The 19,936-nt window shown below is 40.5% G+C and overlaps 1 long non-coding RNA gene across 6 annotated transcripts in view; it reads left to right on the top strand.

Moving 5' to 3' along the window:
* Nucleotides 1-385: 385 nt before the first annotated feature.
* The window catches only part of LOC116089043, a 40,394-nt gene continuing 20,843 nt past the window's right edge, over nucleotides 386-19,936 (top strand). For 2 of the 6 annotated variants that reach the window (XR_004118123.1, XR_004118118.1), the window contains exons 1-2: nucleotides 5,195-5,289; nucleotides 15,357-15,420. This is a non-coding gene — a long non-coding RNA (uncharacterized LOC116089043). Of the gene's footprint in view, nucleotides 404-5,194; nucleotides 5,290-5,450; nucleotides 5,615-13,821; nucleotides 13,867-15,356; nucleotides 15,421-19,936 lie in introns of those variants that run through there. The other 4 variants (XR_004118120.1, XR_004118119.1, XR_004118121.1 and 1 more) reach the window with 4 other exon arrangements.

Raw genomic sequence — 19,936 nt, 5'->3', positions numbered from 1 at the left:
TAAACAATGTGTGTTTGTGCATGTGCAAGAGCATTAACATATACAGTGATCATTATTATTATTGTTGTTGTTTCTCTGGTAATCATTCTAGTAGTGGACCTCAGCGTGTATTTCTGTGACCAAATACATAATCATAGTTCTACTAACCTGATAGCTAACTATACCATTTGCTGGCTAAGTACTGTGATAAGAAAAAATTGAAAATAATATTGTTATTACTAACCCTGTACTTATTAATGGATTATTGGTTATTTTCTTTTCAGAGCAACTAGAGCAATAGCTCTATGCATGTTACTAATAATGTGGCACCCATTGGCTATGCTTGCTATGCTCTATGTTACATTATCATTTCAGTGTTAAACATTCTGGAATTGGAATGTTTGGCATCACTGGCAACAGCACTGTGAGTACAATTTCACCCTCAACCATCACCCCAAACCACAAATACCAGGGCCCACCTATAGACCTAAACAGATAATAGGATATGGGCACAATATCAACTAAGAATAGACAGCTTCTGGACCAAGTAACTTATTTCTGGTTCAAGGGCTGTGAACACTTCAGACAATAGGTAGCGCCATACCACCCTAACAAAACTTATATGCTTGATCAAAAAGGTAGTATAAATACAAATAGATATGAACAAAATCCCACAAAAAATCACTTTAATGAGGTGTGGTCCTCTAGTGTTAGAGCACTCTTCAATAATTATTGGTATAGACCATACAAGGTTAGACAGAACACACTTAATGTTAAAGGAGTCTACAACATAATCACTAAAGGAATGGAGATAGAGTCTACATTTCATTGTGATTTAGTTATAAATTCAACCTTTCCTAAATTATATACAAGTACTTTGATGCATACAGGGTTAGAAGGTGAAGCAGAGGGCCGGAGGTTCAACCTTACATTAATATGGGAAGAACAAGTGTATGACTATGAATATAATGAATAAGAGCCTGGAGAGAAAGAAGGAAAAGAAACTTCCTCATCTACAATACCACCAAACCCAACCCATGTAAACCCTGTCCAAGTATGAACTTGACCCAATGTACAGAATTTGCTGTACCTTAGCCACTTAAAAGTGGTATACCCCCTTTACCTAAACCATGGGGAGATAGGTGTCCCAGGGAATTATATGACAACCTGTACCCAGAACTATAGAGGACATGGAACCAGACAAGTTGGCTCTGTGTAGCAGGCTTCCCAGACCTACCCTGGTTCTGCAAGCTAAGCTATTACACTGACTTAAGATGGAGCACCAGAATAGAAATACAACAATGGCCACCTGGGAGGATTAGATAGCAGCCATGGCCTTGGGTATGAAACACTATAGACAACCACTAATAGAAATAATATTGACCCCTAGAATCAGGAAGATCCAGATTTATATCTCACTACAAGCCTTTAAACCTCCTAAGTCATATTGTGGAGAAATAGATAGCATGCCCTATCAATATAGCAGCCCAAATAAGTTTGGCAGAAAACCCTTATAGGCACTAGCCGTAGGAGCTTTCCTATATAATGGCAAGAGCATTATTAGGAGGCTTGATGGAAGGAAGGAACAGTAGCAGAGGCAGTAGTTGCACCAATCAAGGCAGAAATCTACAATATTTAGCAAATTAACAAGAAAACAGCCTAGGCATTCCATGCACTATCAAAATAAACATCATGATAAACACCATGAATACAGAAATGCAAGTATTTTGGGAACAATATAAACAGAAATATAATAGAACAAGGAGTCTTACAATTCAGAACCATAATTTAACTATGTGCTAAATATATAGAAGTAATCTAGCAGAAGTAGAGAGAATTAGCTACCCTTTTTACAACAGGACTAGGAAGAAGGACTCCAGATTTCTAAACATTTTTAGATAGTGAAAGAGGGTCATATTGTGCAGAAGGTATATGTGAGATATCTAATACAAGTATTTCTGGACAACACATACCCAGGATATCACACTAAAGCCATACCACAGAAACTAGGCAATGAATTTATAATACCAGTTGGTCATTTTCTGTGGTTACCAGTTAACACCACAAATAGCTCTTTATACATACCACTTGAATACACCTTTAAATCAGGAGCAAATACATATGTCTAAAACTTCTGAAGTATATTCTAATCGAACAGGAGGATGTGATCTAATGATGAAGTGCTCACAGGCCACAATGGATGATACAACAATCATGACTAAGTTGACCTGGAGAAAAGACATTACTTTGACTCCGATGGTCAATTTGATTTTGAACTAGAACAAGATCATTATAACAATTTCGTTGAAAAAATGAGCCAAATTTTAGAAATCATAGCATACAATGAAAACAATTAGCATCACTAGATGCCAAAATTAGTAAAGAAAGCATCACACTGGGTAATGCACAGAGTGAAGTACATAACTTGGTTGGCATATTGGAAGCCAACACCATAATCAATAAAAATTGGAATAAGAAAATAACAAAATGTGGCCTGTGGGACACCATCAGAAGACTACCATGCACGCCGTTGTGCTCATAGTGGCACTGGGTTAAAGAAATATTTTGGTTCCTCATATTTCTGATAATTTTCTTTATGATATTAAAAGTGTCCTTGATATATTTTATAAGCAACTATAGAAAATATGCCAAAAAGCAGGCCCTTGCTCAGCAGGTCAAGAGACAATGACTCCAAACAGAGATATGAACTCAGTAACATGGAGAGAATTAACACATTTTTTTCAGGAAAGTATTGTTTGATAATGCATCATCATTTGGAATATTTTATGATAGATTAACTAGAAATAAATTATTTGAACCAGAAAATTGCATGTTTTGTTTAAGACTCTATGCGATATGCTATTTGTGATCCAATATGAATGATGAATTACTTACTTTGTTTCATCATTGTTATCATAACCATGCATCCCAGAACATGTACTCAGACCTCATCAGGGCAGTCCAATGCTTATTGAGCAGCTTCATGGCCTGCTATGTTAGCAAAGGAAACCACTTCTGGTATCACACATGTTATAACATGTTGGAGCATGCACCTGACTCCACATACAAATTGTTGGAAGGAGATTGGAATGGGAATGACCCTAAACAATCACACAACCTGAAACTCTTACAGGCTTATTGCCTGGGGTCAATATTAAAACCAATAGTAAAAGAGTGCATCTTTCCGTACATGGAAAACTAAGACAAAAGTGAATTATGCAATGTATATGAATCCAGATTTGTAAGCCTTGAGGAATACCTAGACCTGTAGCTCTGAGGCTCCAGGGGATGGAATGTAAGGAATAAATGTAAGCAATATAAAAGAAATGAGAAATGTAACCCAACCCAGTGTGTGTGTTTTTGTGTGTGTGTGTGTGTGTGTGTGTGTGTGTGTGTGTGTGTGAAATGTTATAAGGTAAATGCCCTGACTAAGTGATCACCTCAGTTTTGATTGGCTAAAATGTTACTATGGAATTCAAGTCTGTTATGTGTGAATGGAGGTGATAAGGCACCCCAAATGCCACATAAATGCCTGAGCTGAAAGAGACTTAAAAACCCCTGTCTTGCAACTGCAACTTGCCCAGATGCTGGGGCCCAACAGAGGTAGTTTGGGTGGAGACCAGCTCATCCACAGAGCAAACCCATCAATTCCAGAGACCCTAACTCTGGACCAAGGCTCTAGTGGAGATCTGAAGCACAGCAGGAAATGTCGTGGTCCTTGCCTGGGCAGCCATTGGAGCCAGGCTACCACATAATCCAGACTGGAGGTGAGTGAAGTGAGTGTGTGAATGAATGTGATCCCATTTCACTTTCTATTTGTTTTATGAATAAATACCAGTACCTGATCCTCTGAGTCACTGGCACTCTTCACTTGCTCTTGGCTCCATCCCTAAACCGGACTCAGGGCAACTTATCGTGCTTTTAGCAGAGTCTACATAATAGATTTCTTTACCACAGCTATACTTGGGATTTCACTTACACTGAATAGTAAATATATTATAAAATACTGCAGTATCTATTAGGAAGAATTTTTTTCTGAAAACAAATTATGGCAAGTAAATAGGACATCCCATAACTACAGTCAGCAATTAAAATGTCCAACTACACAGGGGTCTCTATCTTCATATCATGTCTTCCTTTGCAAGTTCTTATTCTGTCACCAGAACAGTCTTGCAATTATGAAACATTCTGTGTGGGCACAGCTTACATCAAACCAAGAAACTTTATTTTGAAACCATCGATAATCAAGTGAGAAAACAGTTTTAATTCATGTGTGTGTGTGTGTGTGTGTGTGTGTGTGTGTGTGTTTGTACACATTGTGTGTGCTTTCAAATGTGTGCAGTAAAAGTCTGAACTATACGTAGGTGTTATTTTCATGGCTTTCAGGTTTAATGACTTCAAGTCACTAATATATCATATTATTACAGGCTGACCCAATTGTGTACAAGTATTTCATGCTTCAGGGATATCTAGGGCTGATCTATTGGTATATGTTTCACTTGCTTCTAAAAATAACTGAAGTTGTTTAGAAATAAACTTTAAGGAGGAAGGGGGAAAAAGAAAGGGAGATAGAGAAATATTATGTAAAGTAAAATATGTAAAACCATGCCATCTTAAACAGACTCTATGAATCTCACAAAACCTGAAAACATAAAAACTTCTTAAACTTGATTACTTTGTGCTTATGATTGTAGACATCTTTAATGTATATTATCTAAACTTACTGTATTTAAAAGGAAAATCAATATTCTGGGTGGCCTTGATCCTGCTCCTTGAGGGAAATACTCTATGCTAGATAGAAGTACTCCAGCTGAAGAAACATTTTACTGGTTCAGATGTTCCCAGAGGGAATGATTATGGCTTATGTTACAAGATCTCAAAACAGATCAAGAGCAATCATGCAGCTAAAGAAGCTCAATGTTCAGTATCATGGGCTTTTGTCCTTCTAAAAGGCCATGAGACACAGAAAGTACAGGCAGTGACACCCAGACATGACTACTTCATCTCATGAGAACCACAAGATTTAGGAGAATTCCAGGACCAAGGTTTATTTTTATTTTTTTCCCACTGAGATTGTGGTAATTTGAATATGCTTGGCTCAGGGAGTAGTAATATTAGGAGGTGTGGCCTTGTTGTAGGAAGTATGTCACTGTGAGTGTGGGCTTTAAGACCCTCATCTTAGTTGCCTGGAAGCCAGTTTTCTGTTTGCCTTCAGAAAAGGATGTTGAACTCTCATATCCTCCTGCACCATGCTTACCTGGATGCTGCCATGCTTCTGCTTTGATGATAATGGACTGGACCTCTGAACCTGTAAGCCAATCCCAATTAAATGTTGTCCTTTTAAGAGTTGCCTTGGACTTGGTGTCTGTTCACAGCAGTTAAATGCTAACTAAAACAGGGATGTTTTATTCAAAAGAGATAAAACAACAACAACAATAATAACGTATATCAGACGAAGAAGTATCGTTGGTACAGTGAGCTTGAACAAGATGACTTCAGAGTCCTGAGGTCCTTCACTAGGACAGACCTGACTGTAGTGGTTTGAATATGCTTGGCTGTCCTATAACTTAATGTATAAACTGACTTTGAACTCAGATATCTACATGCCTCTGTATCCTGATTGCTGGGACTAAAAGTGAGTACCACTATGCTTTTCTTTGCCTTTTCATAGGTTGTTTTTAAGTTCTGGATTTTAGTTCATCCCATATATAGTACAATTGATAATCAAGAATAGCCATTACAATCTATTCCTTGTCAATATGACACATAATAATATATCCTTATGTGTACATGAGAACAATAACCAGGTCATAATAACACCTAACATAATATAACTATCCTTTGTTCAACTGCAAACACATAAACAATAAGTTTAACTGTGTGAGATCTTGCTCTGAGGTCAGCACTCCCTTAATCCCATTTAATACCTTTGAGCACGTGATTTAACTCCCCTGTACTTCCTGGTAGCCCATTAGTACTTGAACCATACATTTTGTATTTTTCCTTTCTAAGCTTGCTATGTTTGATCCAGGTCTAGATCTTAGTAGTGTAACCTCTATCAATGTTCCTAACAACTGACATGATGAAGTTACAGTTAATTTCTTATGATCACAGCTTATTGATTGTCTTCAATACAGTAGGAATGGAATGGAATCTTGAAATATTTAATGTACTTAAATAACTCTGTCAGTAAGTAGCATTACTGATAGAAACAGGAAACAGAAACTGGTCAGGCAGTTGTAGGGACAGAGATCCCAAAAGCAAACAGTCCCAATATATTAGTACAAAATCTTTTGGAGAAAACTAAAATTTTTAATTCATGCAGTCAACTGTCAATATTAAGCTGTTGTTTGTAAAATTAAGAGTGTAAACTTTCTGCACACCCATTTACTATCAGATATGAAATATATAATATACTTTAATAAATCTTAACCTGCTAGAAAATGTGTTGTCCATTTTTTCTTACTATAAATACTTAATATAATAAATATATTATAAATAAATAAATAAGCTTAATGTAAAACTTATTTGTGAAACAGTTTTTATTTTTAATATTTTAACTGACAAAGTATAGTGTGTTGTGTTAGAATCACAGTTCATGTCTAGACAGACCACACCAGGCCAAAGCAGTTCCACATGGCAGAGGTTTATTGTGATAGAAATATAGGTGGAGGTGAAGAAGAGGGGGATAAAAGAGAGAGGTCAGAGGTGTCTGCCTTTTATTTGGATAGTGATGTAGCCACTGACAGATAGAGGTGGAGGTGAGCCAAGTGGATTCCAGGAATGTGTATTGGTTGCCATGGCTGCAGATGTGCAGATTTCTGTTGCCTAAGTGTGATTTCACTGGGTTTGGATCTGATCCTGATACCAACATACCTCCCTTTTTCTTATCATGAAAAGAAAAAGTGGGAAAGGAAAGTCGATGGTTAAAAGAGAATGGGGGCACTGTGTCTCTTAAATTGCTTCCTGCTGTTTGGGGGTGTTGTCAGTTTTGGAGTGTTGCTGACTTTCACCATTGGGGTCCACTTGGTAAACATTTGCATCAGGTTTCTCTGTGAGTAGTGACTCCTCTGTTGACAGCAGGTGGTAATCCTGTAACAGGAACTGATTAATAATTTGGTTAGAAATCTTTTGTATCTGTCATTGAAGGAACATAGAAACAAGATAAATGAGGCAGGAAGCAAATAATAACACCAGAAAGATGACTAGGAAAGGGGTTACAAAAGGGAGTATCCACTTCAATATAGGCTTTTCAGAAATCCCAGAACTGGAGGTCTCATATTCCCTTAAATTCTGTATGTCTGATTATAGCTCCTGGATTTTATTTCTCACTATCTGAGATTGGTTGACATAGAAGCAGCATTCTTCTTGGAGGAACAGGCAAAGACCACCTTCTTTCACTGTCAGGACATCTAGCCCCTATAGGTTCTGAAGCACCACAGCTGCCAAAGAATCGATCTGTTTCTGGATAGTAAGCACAGTTTCAGACATTTTTTGAAAACTGCTTTCAAACTTGGAAGTGAACTCATTACATTTGGTAATGGAAGTTGTTATCCTTATAAATCTAGTACCAACCCCTACAAATATTCCTGCAGTGGCCAAGAGTGGCACAACCTGAACTGCCCTCTTGTGATGTGTAGCTATCATATCTACAACTGGGATTGGAAGGGGCTCATTTCCCTGGATTACTCCTAGTTCAGGGAAAAGGAGTACCAATATGTAAACTCCTGACCAACTGATGGGTAGGTGATGATATACCTGAGTGCCACTAAGAATTGACATATTTTGAACTGCAGGGCATTGTGGCAGAAATGATATATTAAGGTTTGTGGTTCTATTGCAGTCTTTGGAGCTTAGCATTCCTACAGAAAGTGTCCCTGAGGTCTTAAAACAGTTTGCCATGCCAAAAAGAGGGATATAGAAAAGGTAATATGGCAACAGCAGAGTCAGAGCAGCTGACAGAAGGTGAGGTAAGGTTACTCCACAGTCCCTAGAGAGGCTATGTTAGCTAGTTCCAGAGGACATTCATAGCCAGCAATCCTTAAAGTGACCAGGTCCGGTGACATTAAGAAGTTGTTAAGCTGAGGTCAAGGTCTGTAGCAAAACATGAAATGACAAGTTAGTTCCAATTATGTGTGGTAATAATTAAGAGGTAAGGACCTCAGAGGAATATTTGATTACTTCCCCTACTTTTCTGATAACTAGAGGTTGGGCAATTGAGACAAATTTTCTCATGCAGATGGTACTTACTGGGGACCCAGGTTGATTTTTAGTGTAGAGATTACCAACAACTCCTGTCTCCCACCTGGAATTCCATGGGTCTTGTATGTAGAAAAAGAGTATCTTGCAGTGTTGATAGAAGAAATGATTGGTTTGTGGTCCTAGCATATGTATCTGACAAGACCCATATGGGCAGCCCCCATATTCATCTGGCCAACTTTTACAATATTTGTATGGTCAAAGAGAAAGCAATTATAGAGATCACAATATTTAGATGGGATAACAGATACAGGGATGACAGCAATTTGGATAGGTTTCTGGCATCTGGCTATGGAGCGATTTCCTGACCCTATTTGGAAAGACTGTTATCTTTAGGGGTTTCTTGAACCTAAAATCTCCAGACATAAAGGCGACCCTGGATGGAAATGAAAAGGTAGGAGAGGACAAGAAACCCAAGTCTAACCCAGTGAGGTTGAGCTCAGCTGCTGAATGGAGTCTCATTTTCTGGGATTGAGGACAAGGTGGGTGGTCTTGAGGTCTTTCAGAGATTAACAGAGCACAGTCCTATTAGGGTTGATGCATATGAAGAAGTCTCATTTTTATGTGGAGGGATGAAAGGTTTGAGGTAAGACATTTGGACCCAATGAGAGAGTCCCTCGAGTGTAGCAGCTGTAGGGGTCACAAGAATTACCTTAAAGGGGGCTTGCCATTTGGGAGAGAGGGGTGAGGACCGATGGTCTGGAGGGAATAGAAGAACTTTGTCTCCAATGCTGATAGGAAGTAGACAAGAGACAGGGTGTGGCTACAGTAGAAGGTGGTCAGCAAAGATCCATAGGAGAGAACAGAGGTGGCAAACTAAAGGGGTGAGTAGATGGTCTGGGAGGAGAGAAAATTTAGGTTAGACCAGGAGTTAGTACTGGATGTCCATACATGAGTCAAAGGGTGAGATGAGGAGAGGTCACTTGAGGAGACCTTGTAGCCTGAAAAAAGTTAGAGGTAGAAGTTTTACCCAATCAAAGTGAAGTTCCTGTGACAGTTTAACAAGAATGGTTTTTAAAGAGTTCCTTCTACCTTACCTGAAGATTGATAAGGGTTGGGAATGTGAAAATGCTAGGGGATGCCTAGGCCTAATTCAAATCAAATTGTAGTCATGCTAAAGGCCTCCTATATTGTCCACTGCAGATCCCACCATATGATGACTCTATTGTCTCCAAGGGAAACAACCAAGTAGATGAGGCAGCTAGAGCAGCAGCCCTTAGGAGCCTAGACTCATCTCACCCTTCTCAGGACATCCTTACACTGCAACCCACATCCCCACTGTCACTCCTTGACACTCTTCAAACTCTATCCTTTCTTCACCAACTCTTTCATCATAACAGCCAAGTGTTGTCTTATTTTGTTAAGATCCACCTATAGCCTATGACTGAGGACTTAAGTTTCTTAAAGTCTATCACTGCATCTTGCAATATCTGTCAGATGTCAGATTCCAACTCAATGTATTGTAGCACCCTTTTTCCTAACCATCAGGATAGAGGTTCCCATGCTGGAACTAACTGGCAAGTTGACTTTATCCACATGCCCACTGTCAGATGTGCCAAGTACCTCCTGGTCTTGGTGGACACCTTCTTGGGGTAGATGGAGACATTTCCCACAACTAACAAAAGGGCTCAGACAGTCTGTGATCTTCTCCTACAAGAGATCATCCCCTGATTTGGTGTCCCAGCCTCTCTTCAGTCTGACAATGGTCCTGAATTGACTTCCCAGATTTCTTAAATTCTATCTAAGGTCCTAAAGTTTTAGTTCAGGAGTGAGATAGGGAGAGGGTTGCATTTGGTCAAGGAAGAAGGTTGGAAATATTAAGAGGCAGGCATGATTAGAAGGTGAGTGTGAAATCTTCTACTAGTGCTACCTGAAGAGAAAGAACCCTAGAGGGAGGTAGAGTCTGTAAGCCTGTGTAAGTTAGGAGCTGTGATAGGTTATGAGAAGAGAAGACAGTTATAAGTGACCCAAAGTTTAGTTTTTTGACTCTTGAATAAGGAATTCAAAAGCTGCTAAGATACAAATACAAGGTGCCCATTCCTGGATGGTTAGATCTAGTTTGTTTTTGGATTTTTTTGACAAGTATGCTACAGATGCAAAAGAGGTTCCAAGTTGGTGACCTAGGACGACAAGGGCAAATCCCTCTTTTTCAGTTACATAGAGGGTAAAGGGACAAGTTAGGTCAGGGAAATGTAAGACCTTAAGGAGAGCCTGTTCAAGCCTCGGAAAGGTCTTGGTAACAGGTTTGAGAAAAGGTTTATGGGTAGGGCCTAAGGCTGCTTCATATAAGGGGTAAGAAAGGAGGAAAAAGGAAGGAACCCTGGAACGTAAAAAACTAGCTATTCCTGGGAATGATAAGATCTCTTCCTTTGTAGATGGAACAGTTAGAAACTGAATAAGATTCTTTCTATCTAAGGTGATAGCCTTGTGGGTTGGGGTAATTTTTAGTTCCAAATAAGTGACCTGAGGAGTGAACAGTTGGACTTTAGAAGGTGAGGCCCTGTAGCCTTGACTGGAAAGGAAATTTAGAAAAGAAGAGGTGTCAGCTTGACTAATTTCTAGAGAGGAGCTGCAGAGAATGATGTCATCCACATAATGCACAGTTTTAGATTTAGGGGGAGATAGAGACAGTAAGTCAGCAGCCAGGGCCTGGCCAAATAGGTGTTGGCTGTCGCAGAATCCCTGAGGTAGAACAGTCCAGGTAAGTTGGGTAGAAAAGTGGGCGTCAGGATCTGTCCAGGTAAAGGTAAATATGTTCTGTGACTGGGTGTCTAAAGCGATACAGAAAAATGCATCCTTGAGATCTAGGACTGAGAAATGGGAAGTTCCCAAGTGGAAAGAAATGTATAAGGGTTAGCCACAACAGGATGGAGTAGAACCACTGCAGAATTAATGCACCTGAGGTCTTGAACCAGGCTATAGGTACCATTTGGTTTCTTAAGTGCTAGTATAGGGGTGTTAAAGGCAGAAGAGGTGAAGGAGTTTTTTCAAGAGGTCAGAAATGATAGGCTTACGTCCCCCAAAGCTCTGGCGAGAATGGGTATTGAACTTGGATGATGTACCTGGTAGAATCCAGTAACTAAATAACAACAAGAGAATGATGTTAGCAAAAGAGGGGTCATGGACATCCCAAACTCAGGGTCTACCTGAGAAGATGGTAAAGGAAACAACATGTTAGTGTTAGTAGGTTGACTGGCTAGAAAAAGAAGCAGAGAAACTGATGTTGAGCTTGTGTTTAGGCAAATTGGGGGAGCAAAGGAAATAGAGTCTCCCAACTTAGCTAAAAGATCCCTTCCCAATAAGGGGACAGGACATGTTGGCACTAACAAAAAGAAATGGGTAAGAGGTACATCCCTAAAAATGCACCTAAGTGGTGAGGTCTGATGAGGAAGGTAAGGTTGTCTTTCTACCCTGATGATAAGAAAATGTGAAGGGGAGGTGGGTACTCAAAACTCTGTCAGGACCGAGTAAGTGGCCCCAATATCCAAGAGGAAGGAGATGTGCCACCCACATGATAGCTTCCCAGGACTCCCTGCTAATGATGTCAGTAGAGAGCTCAGGCCTGTTCAGTGGTCTATAGCCAAGCCTAGGGGATACCTGGGAATGATGTCCCTCTTTCCTGCACCATGTAAGGGCATTCAACACCCAATGTCCTTCCTTATGGTACCCAGGACATGGTCCCCTTGGCTTGTGGGGGGTAGGGCAAGCCTTTGCCCAGTGACCTTATTGACAACATCTATAGCAGGGAATTGGTGGTTGCTGAGCCTTAGAAGACCAGGAGTCTGGGGTAGTAGCTGAGGCTGGTTGAAGAGCTTTTGCCAGCATGTGGTATTTTTTTTTCGAGCTTTTTATCATGGTACACCTTGAAGACCAGAGTCAAGACTTCTGCCTGTGAAGTTAGGGGCCCCTTCTCCAACTGCCTAAGTTTAGCTGTTATATTGAGGTAACTCTAGGGAAAAAAGTAGATCATCAGAGTTGATTATCTTCTGGGTTTTCAGGATCCTGATTAGTGTATTGCAATAAAGCATTTGTGAGGTGTTCTAAAAATTGAGATTGTTTTTCCTGTTTGTCCTGGACAACCTCTTGGAGATTTTAAAAATTAATGGCCTTAAGGCTGCCTTTCTTAGGCCAGTCAGAAGGCAAGTTATAAATGTGTCTCAGGCTAAAATACCACCTGCAGAATTATAATTCCATCAAGGATCCTGGTCAAGCACTGCCTCAGATCCCATTGGATATGTTTATCTGTTTGATGAATTTCATCTGCATGCATTCTTGTGACTTCCCAAACTCATTCATCATGAAGTAAATTATTAGTAAGGAATGTCAAGCTATAAGATTGAGTAATGTAGTGGAACCCTTTAATAAAAGCAGAGGAGTTAGAGGTATAGGAACCCAATCTGCTTTTTATTTGAGAAAGTTCACTCAGTAAGAAAGGAACATGTACTATGACAAGAACTTCCACCCCAGCAACTACTCTTAGAGGAAGGACAGATGCTGGATCAGGTGTCCCTGGAGGGGACTTAGGGCTTTAGATGTATCCTTAGAGATATGATAGGAGGGGTAAAGGTTGGTTCCAATGCAGGGCAATTGCAGCAACCTGCAACTGGCACAGAAGGAGGGAAGGGGTCTGGAGAGGTCAAGCTAGTAGGCTCTGGGGTATCCTGATGAGAAGGAGAAACTGAGGTGGCAGTTTGGGTTTTCGGTGGCATGGAAACAGGTGTGTGGCAGAAAGGAGGCAGTTCATTAGCTGAATCCAGGGTTGTAGCATCATGGAGTAGTGGTTGTGTATGTCTCATGGCTAGGAGAAGTTGGGTTGGGGAACACACAGAATACATAGAGGGGTGGTAGCAAAGGTAGATGACTGCTTGGACATAGGGGACCTCTTTCCATTTACCAGACCACTGGCAGTATAAATGAAGATCCCTTAAAATAATTGGATCTAGTGTGCCATTAATTGGCCATTTGGAGCTATCTTCTAGCGGGAACTGAATGCAGACCTTATTGCAGAGATGTACTAGTTCTGATGTTGGGCATTAACTTCAGAGATCTGAGATTTTCCAGGATACATCCCAGTGTGGCGCCTGGCTATATGTTTGAAGACAATTTAGCTCCCATTGGTAGATCTATTCATACAGACATCCCCAGAAGCGTTCAGTAACAGGTAACAGGTTACAAGTGTACAGACAAGCTAGATGTTCAGGTCATCATGTGAATATATAGTGGCTACTTCAATGTCCCAAAATTGCCAGAATATAGTCCAGCCTAGATAGAGGGATTCTGGAATGGCTGGAAGATCCCAAGGGATTTATGAACCACTTTCGTGAAGGAAGTCACCAAAGGGTCTAAGTTTTATATCATAGGTCAGATAGAAGGCTGGTCATAAGGATCGGGGCATTGAAATGCCAACCCATAGCGCGAAAAGGCTGACCAGACCTACCTGGGCATCTAGGGTCCCTCCCACAGACTGGAGAACCACCTTACCAATATGTGTGTTCACGGGCTTTTGTGATCTCATACAAAAGGTGGAACTATGTGTTTGGTGTGGACATGTATGACTGCGTAACCCACCTGGCAGAGGCTAGTTCAAGGTGGTAGACCATGGTGGTACAGCTCACGTGGTAGAAATCTGTGAGTCTTACGGTGGCTGGTGGTAGTGGTCTGAAGCAGTGCCACCGCTGCCTGCTGCCACTGCTGCAGTGGTGGAAATCCAAGCAGTTTGTGGTGGCAGGCGGCAGCGGATGCAGTCTACCACATGAGCCATGGTGTTGGCAGCATTACATGTGGTGTCGATACTTCACAGTCATACCAGCTGGCAGAAGCAGCAGCAGCTGCTGCCTCAACTGCAGCTCTCCTGGGAAGCAATACCCGGAGTTTTGGCACCAATGTTATGTTAGAATTGTGGCTGCTTTCCAGACAGACCATACCAGGCCAAAGCAGTTCCATGTGGCAGAGGTTTATTGTGGGAGAAAAGGGAAAAGGTGGTGGTGAAGAAGATGGGGTTAAGAGAGAGAGAGAGTTCAGAGGTATTTGCCTTTTATTTGGATAGTGACAGTAACTGCTGGAAGGTAAAGGTGGGAGTGAGCCAAGTGCATTCTGAGAATGTGTATCGGTTGCCCCGGGTGCAGATGTGTGGGTCTATTTCCCTTAGGTGTGATAATACTGAGTTAGGACCCAATCCTGATACCAACACGATGAGCTTGAGAAACAGTTTGATCTATCTGTTAGCAGGAAATACTTTAAACTTGTAATACTCAAAGATATAGGAAAATAGCAACCTGATTTTTTTTACAGAAAGGCAATAAGAATAACATGAAAATTTCCCAATTCCTCTTCTAATGATAAAATTAGAATCTTGTTCTACACACACAAGCACACACACACACACACACATACACACACATATACACATACACACACAGTTGCCATTTCTCTTGTTTTGATCTGCCTAAGAAGACCCATTGCATGAGCTAGTTTTGTCATATCAACCTGAATGGCCCTCAAGGAACAAGATGTGTCCCCCTGAAGCCAAATTCCTCCCACACAGAAAATGTCCTTCAGCATCTTCAACTCTCTTAAGAAGTGTAAAATCCAGGAAACTTTGCATAATTATTTTTTAAGTTTTTCTTTAATCTATAATTTCAATTTCACTTTTAAGATTTTCTAAGTTCCCAATTGAAGAACAGAAAACTCTGTAGGCGATATTAGTGGCCAAGTTGAAGACAACATAGGACAACTTGTGGGCCAGCTCAAGGCTGAGAATCTCCTAGGGCACCGTAAGGCTAAGTCATGCCAAACAGCTCCCTGAGGAATGAGTCTATCCCCTTCTCCTTGATTATTCTAGACAGTCAGAAAAAAAGCTTTGTGGAGAGGATGGTGCCTTCTGGGAATCTCACCAAGGTTGTGGTTCAGCCACTACAGAATAGGATTGACTAGTGTGTGCCCAAGTCTAAAGACTCTGGGAGAAAAAAAGTTACTGATGCCTACACCCACCTTGGAGCAGTTGCTCCAGAATGCCATGACTTATGCCAAGATCCCACAGGATGTAGAGCAGTCAGTGCGTATAGGGAATGTACTGTAGCTATGTTCTGGCTTCCTAATAAAAGGTGTTTTCTTCTCAGTAGGGCTTCAGGAAAGACAGCTATGCTTCCATCCTACTATCTTTCCACAGCCTCAAGACTTTTGGTAAGTAGTATGGTGCCCTTGAACAGGAGCTGTAGATAATCTGGGCCAGATTTGGGTAGTCAGTAGATGGGTCTGTAGCAATGGGCAATATATACCTTCCAGAAGGGAAGTGATGCAGGTCTATCCTGAGCGAGCCCATAGGTGTGGGATAGTGTTGCAGAATATTTGATCACTCTTTGAACCCTGAGATTGTGTTATTCACTGGAAAAAAACAGGGATTTAGTCATGGTGGCTCAGCCTTAACGCCCATTTTTAATTCAAGAGCTTTCTGCTTGTATATTGTAAACAGGATTAGATAAAGTCAGCCATAGGTCAATAAGTAGAGCAAGCAACCAGTTGACAGGAAGCAGACATAGGATTGTTACAGAAAAAAAAAAGAAACAAGAAAAACAAATAAAACAACAAAAACAAACAAAAAAACATAGAGAGTAAAAGGGAGTCAGGAAGATGGATAGAAAAACACATAGGAAGTAGGAAGGAGACACATTCAATTTGATGGAGGTTTTTTGAGATAACTTGAGGGAGAGGGGTTCCTGGTGGGATGCAGGCTGAGAAGGAAAGTCACTTGGGTTCTTTTGTTGCCTCTCTGAGCTAGCAGATGTTCATCTTAGCATCTGGCTCCTCAGTCTTCATTAGTGAAGTTGAACTATTGAGATTTTTTAAATGTTTTTATTGGTTATTTATTTACATTTCAAATGTTATCTTTCTTCTTGATATCCCCTCTGCAACCACCCTACCCTATCAACCCTCTTTCCTGCTTCTATGAGTGAATTCTCCCACCTACTCATCCACTGCCTAAGCATTCCCCTCTACTAGGGTATCAAGCCTTCCAAGAACTAAGGGTCTCCCCTCTCATTAATGTCAGATAAGGCCATCCTCTGGTACATATACAACTGGAGCCATGGTTCACTCCATGTGTATTCTTTGGTTGGTGATTTAGTCCCTGGGAGCTCTAGGGCATCTGCTTGGTTGATATTGTTGTTTTTCCTACGGGGCTGCAAACCTCTTCAGTCCTTTCTCTAACTCCACAGTTGGGGTCCCTGTACTTGGTCCAATTTTTGGCTGCAAGCATCTTCATCTGTATCAGTAAGGCTCTGACAGAGGCACTCAGGAGACATCTGTATCAGGCTCCTGTCAGTAAGCACTTCTTGCCATCAGCAATAGTGACTGGGTTTGGTGGTTGCATATAGGATGAATGCCCAGGTGGGGCCATCTCTAGATGGCCATTCCTTCTGTCTCTGCTCCATACTTTGTCCTCCTATTTCCTTTAGACAGGAACAATTCTGGGTTAAAATTTTTGAGAAGGGTGAATGGCCCCATCCCTCAACTGGGGGCCATGCATAACCCCTCCATATGATCTCTACAGGTTCTTTCTCCCCTTTTGGGGGTATATTAGCTAATATCATCCCTGTTGGATCCTGAGATCCTCTTGCTTTCCTGGTATCTGGGACTTTATGTTGGCTACTCCCATTCCCCACTGCTACACAACTTTGTTCAATTTCCTGACCCTCTGTACATCTCCCCTGTCTCCTTCCACACTTGATCCTGCCCCCCCTTTTTTTCTCTCCCCCTCTTTCCTTCCTCCCAAGTCCTTCCCACCCTCTACCTTCTGTGATTATTTTGTTCTACCTTCTAAGTTGGATTGTAGCATCCACAAAAACAAACAAACAAACAAAATACTCAAAAAAACAAACAGGAACAAGCAGGAACAAAAAGGGAGGGAATCTCTAATCCGTCTAGCAGATTCTTTACATTCTAGAAGTTTTGATGTAGGTTGTGAGCTATTTCATCTAACAATGAATGCACATTGGACCACATGTTGTATTTGCTACACAATGAGCTGGAGCATGCATAGCACATACAGAGGGTCTGAGCACAGTGTAGTAATGTGTGGGGAGGGGAAACCTGTAGACGATGATGAACTATTGATGGCCTTTTGGTGTTGTGGCTCTGAAAAGCTCCCAGTGCTTAAAACCAGGAGCCAAAAACTGCTCTTGCTGTAGGATCATGGCTGTCTAGCAGGCCAGCTTAGTGGAAATCAGGCTGGACAGACAGAGTGAAGAAGGGATTGGTCTTGGGTTAAGGTTAGCCATGCATGCTGTGTCTGTGCTTAGAGGCTAACTACAATTGGTACTTGAAAACCTTTATAGCTGCACTGTGCTTGTCATCATGGATGAGATAGTTCTGATGAAAGCAAGTGTTAGACTAGTTTGGATTATGTCTGTGAATGGTATAATTTGATAAATTGGTGATTAAGCAATATATCAGAGGGGACACTAAGTCATTGTAACCAAATTTTAAGACCCAAGCAGAGACAGTGAAGCTGCTGAACAATGAATGACTGTATACAATGCTGAGCACAGGGTAAGCAAAGCCTTTCTACATGCAAAATGATCTTTATTGGATTACAAAAAATAGCTCTGCCTCAGACCAAAGGGACAATGTGAACAGTAAAAATTACTTTCAGTCAATGACATTATATCATTGATAACTACCAGCAAGCCAGAAAAAGGCAGGGATATATAGGGATACTCTTATGCTCTGACTTTACAAAAGAATAAATGAATGAAAGAAAGAAAGAGAGAAAGAAAAAGAGAGAGGGGGAGAGAGAGAAGAGAAAGAGAGAGAGAGAGAGAGAGAGAGAGAGAGAGGCATATCTATTCTATTCTCATCCCAGGATTACTTGAATGATGGCTTTTTTCTCATGGTCCAAAACAAAAGTTCCCTGAGACACTGGAGTGAGTGAGCAAGAAGTTAAGGCAGGGTCCAGGGAAATGCACAGGGCCTCTCTGTGAACATCAGCTAGGCATTCTCTTATAATTATGTCCAAAGCAGCTTCCAAAATGGCAGTGATGGTGATAATGTCCTGCTACCAGCTGCATTTGATTTCAAAATTTAGTCTCCCTTTTCAGCTGTTTCTGCCCACTTTTGTCTCTTAACCTGCATGGCAAGTGTCACCTCAGAGCTGTCTTTCTCTTTTGCTTACTAGATCTTGTTTCTCTTGTTCTTTCAGCTTCTCAAGCCTACTCAAACAAAAGTCATGCTGGTGTGTTAGCTTGTGTGTTAGCTTGTGTTAGCTTCCTTACCCTACAGACACATGGACACATGTGGAAAGGGATGACTTCCCATTGTGATTCAGGGTGTCTCTCTGACATGTCTTGGTCTGCTTGGGAACAGCCTCAAAGTGAGTCTCTGCCATCTTAGTACTAACCCTTCTCTCGTCCTTTCCATTCCTACCCTATTGGAATCCATTACCTGGCAAAATTTCTATTTACAACCCTTTTCTCTCTTTATCTCCTCCTGAAATTTCTTTGTATCTCCCTTGCCACCTGCTCTGTCACTAACTTGCTCCTGGAGTTTACTGTCTATAACCACAGGTTTTTCCTGTTCAGAACTAGACTTGAGAACACTCCCCTCTTTCTCTAATCTGTTTTATTTCCTCGTTAGACTCAGACTCCATTAAGGTATGCAGTCTTACTGCAAAGAGCTTAGCTTTAGTACAAACTACATAATCAGTCTCAATGGTCAAAAACATGACACAGTTAATTTCCAAATTCTTCCACATTATAACAATTTCTGTCATTGCATAAAGGAATGATTGGAAAATCCACTTATCTCTAAGCTTTCTTTATTCCATGCTTTCATCACTCTGGTTGCTGGGTTTACTCTTACAGTGATTCCAACATCTTTGGGGTACGGACACTATTAAAATATTTTCCCATGTAGTTTTATTAACTAAAAAGCTGGCTCTGGAGTTAGGATTTGACCTGCTTTAAATCATAATGTGTTTGTTTGGTTTCCTAGATTGTTTCTCTTCTCAGTGAGGCTGTTCATCTGGCTCTGGTGACAGAGGAAAGGAAAATTTAAGAAAATAGTACAGAAAAAAAAAGGCATTTGGCTTTGAGAATAACTAAAGGGTAAACTGCTTCCAACAGAGCTTACAAATAAAGTGTAAATAAGGTGCTTAACATTGTAAGCACTTCCTGGCCCCCTTTTCATGGTTTTGTTTACTATTTTTGTTTTCTGAATTGCAAACTCCCTTTACCTCTAGTTCATTAAGATCATTACCATGTGGTATCAAAGTATTTTCTCTCAAGATCATAGACATTTTAAAAACATTTGTTGAAAGGAAAAACTCATTTTTCTCAGGATTTCAGACCACTGGATTGTAGTTTAATAAAATCTATAAAAGCAGAAAAAGTCAGCTTAAAACTGTAACAAAAAGTTTAAATACTTAAAAAATTTAAGTGTATTTAACATCAGTTTGCTACAGCATACAAATATGTAACTTGGATTGAACTCCTGTTTAAAAAATATTTTTTTAGAATATTTTTTATTAGAATAAATATTAGAATAATATTTTTATTAGGATTTTTATTAGAATTAGAGTCAATTCCAGGCCTCCAGGATGATTTATTTTACTTTATTTTCCTAGACTAAGAAGACAATAGCATATACCCAAAAAATACTGCAACATGTAACAAGGACACATGCTCCACCATGTTCATAGCAGCCT

The sequence above is a fragment of the Mastomys coucha genome, unplaced genomic scaffold, assembly GCF_008632895.1.
Source record: "Mastomys coucha isolate ucsf_1 unplaced genomic scaffold, UCSF_Mcou_1 pScaffold14, whole genome shotgun sequence".
NCBI classification, from domain to species: domain Eukaryota; kingdom Metazoa; phylum Chordata; class Mammalia; order Rodentia; family Muridae; genus Mastomys; species Mastomys coucha.
Note: the sequence above shows the minus strand (reverse complement) of the source record. Positions and strands in the feature narration are given on the sequence as shown.